The following is a 2,647-nucleotide window of genomic DNA, read 5'->3' as shown; positions in this document are numbered from 1 at the left end:
GGAGGGAAGTTATGGGAGGGGGAAGCCATTGTAATCCATAAGGTGTACACTGGAAATTTATATTCATTAAATAAAAGTTTAAAAAAAATTAAAAAAGGAATAAATTTTCCCAGCAACATCCTAAAGTGATAATAATATTATAAACATATGGAGAGTACTGAAATTCAAGCATTATTTTCTCTGAAGTCATTACTAGGTCAAAGGAAACAGACCCCCAGAGAACTGTTAAAGCTTAGAAATTGTTAAGTGTTAGTCATCATTATCTGAAAAATAAATTCCTAATATATACTGGACTCTAGTATAAACACTTCATTTGTATTATTAACTCATTTAAAATTCAAAAAGCCCAAATGTTGATGATATTAGCATTTTCAATGAATGGAGGCACAGAGTGTTTTAATAATTTGTCTACAGTCACACAATTGAGGAGTCGTGAACTTAAGTAATTTAATAAAATTACAATATCAAAACAACAATTACCCCAAGGGCTCTTGACAAAACTTTTTTTTTCTAAAAAGATTTTAATTATTTATTTGAATGGTAGAGTTACAGAAAGTAAGAGGAAGAGATAGAGAAAAGTCTTCCTTCCATTGGTACACTCCTCAGATGGCCACAATGGCTAGAGCTGCACCAATCCAAAGTCAGGAGCCAGGTGCTTCTTCCCAGTCTCCTATGTGGGCGCGGGGCCCCAAGCACTTGGGCCATCCTCTACTGCTTTCTCAGACCATAGCAGAGAGCTGGATTGGAAGAGGGGCATATGGGATCCGGGCACTGTGGGCGGAGGATTCACCTACTGCACCATGACGCTGGCCCCAGAACCTATTGTTACTACATTTTTACGAAACCAGGATTAGAGGGACATTTCCATAGCAGAGACTGCAAATGTTCCATGTGTTTCTCTATGCTTTCCGTTCTCCAAATGCCTAATTTGGGTTAATGGATTAAGCACAAGTGATAAAAATTCTTTCCAAATTCAGCCATTAAAATTATCTAAGCATTGGGTTCTCCAGCATTCTCTTCCTTGCCAGATGACTTTTGAGGAATCATATTGTGTAGCTACAGTGTGGTCTGATGGAAGATGGCACTGGATTGTCCTTGAGTGACAAATAAACCTTTGTTAAAGCACTGACCTCTCAGGATCTTTTCTATTTCAGCCGTTGGAACTGGTTTTCTGGACAAGGACAATCATAAGCCACAGCAAGGAGGCTTTGAAGGAACCTCCGGTAGGAACAGCCACAGTGGGGTGAGACGGCTGGAGATGAGAGGGCCGTGCCACAGGGATGGATGAAACAATTCCTGAGTTTGTTAGGAAGACAATCTTGAAAATCCCCATGTCTGAAATGATGGCAGTCCTAAAACCCTGAAATTTTTGTCTGAAAATCAACTGCAAGTGTTAAACTTCCAGCAGAGAAAGGAATCTTTTGCTCCAAGTGTGGTTCTACTGTGTGAGAGTGTGCTGGTCTCAACCATGCGGCCCTTTTAGACATCGATTGTACTCAGGTTCTTCAACACCAGAAAATCCGAGGTGTTTATCAGATTAGTAAAGGACCAGGTGAAGACCTTGACCTCTCTGATAGAGAACAGTTCAAAAGTTTGTTTATGAAAATTCTTCAGAGAACATTAAACAAATGCGATGGTCAGCTTCAGAGATGCTGAGGAGAATGCAGTCTGGATTCGAATAGCCTGGGGAACGCAGTATACTAACCCAAACTAGTACAAACCTACTTACACGGTGCACTATTCCCACACACCTATGCCTTCACTTCTTCCTCCAAGCTCAAGAGCCATATCCCCCTGTGGGTCAGGCACTGACAATCCCTAGGAAACACCAACAGACTGTGAAAATGGACCCAAGAAGCAGATACATGGACTAAGAATTCCTATTAATTATCAGTAACACAGATATAGAATATTTAGAAATAGGTGAACAAAAAAGCTCTATGATGAAAATGAAATATAATACTAAGAGATGTTATTACACTGGAAGAAAATGAGAATAAAGAAATATACTGTCATCAGGGTCTTCAAAAGACACAAGCAGAACCCTCTTGGGAAATTGAAAAAAAGTTTAATGCAAGGACTAATAAAAAGAGACATAGATACAAGTATAAGTAACCATGAAAATTCTGGAGCTAGCAACAACAAGAAGCTGTTAAATATTCTAGGCCTGAAGGAAAATATGAAAGAAATAATGTATGAAACATGGAAAGAGCAGAGATGTAGCCAATGACGAGAACTGCTATCCAGAAATCTGGGGCGTGAATATCACTTCTTCAAACCCCTCTGGTGTCTTGTCATTGTTGCATGTTGGCTACACTCAATTGGAAACCACAAGGCAAAGGAATATGTGGATGTGTTCATAAAAAGTGGCTTCCAGGGGTGAACATTTGGCCAACCAATTAATGTGCCTGTTTGCCTGTTCTGTTTCTGGCACCAGGACCTCAGGAAGCAGTAGATAATGGCTCCAGTACATGAGTCCCCATCATCTACATCCTGTATTGAGTTCCTTATTTGTATCTTGGATATGGCCTGGCCCAGCCCAAGTCATTGCAGGCATTTGGAGACGAGTGAGCTGGTAGATGGAATTCTCTCTCCCTCTTTCTCTCTCTCTCTCTCTCTGTCTCTCTGTCTCTGTCTTTCCCTCCTT

The 2,647-nt window shown here is 40.3% G+C and overlaps 1 pseudogene; it reads left to right on the top strand.

Moving 5' to 3' along the window:
• The first annotated feature begins 1,280 nt into the window (after positions 1 to 1,280).
• LOC133748835 (centromere protein N-like) lies at positions 1,281 to 1,874 on the top strand (annotated as a pseudogene).
• Positions 1,875 to 2,647: the final 773 nt, after the last annotated feature.

This window comes from Lepus europaeus, chromosome 19, assembly GCF_033115175.1.
Source record: "Lepus europaeus isolate LE1 chromosome 19, mLepTim1.pri, whole genome shotgun sequence".
NCBI lineage: Eukaryota > Metazoa > Chordata > Mammalia > Lagomorpha > Leporidae > Lepus > Lepus europaeus.
Note: the sequence above shows the minus strand (reverse complement) of the source record. Positions and strands in the feature narration are given on the sequence as shown.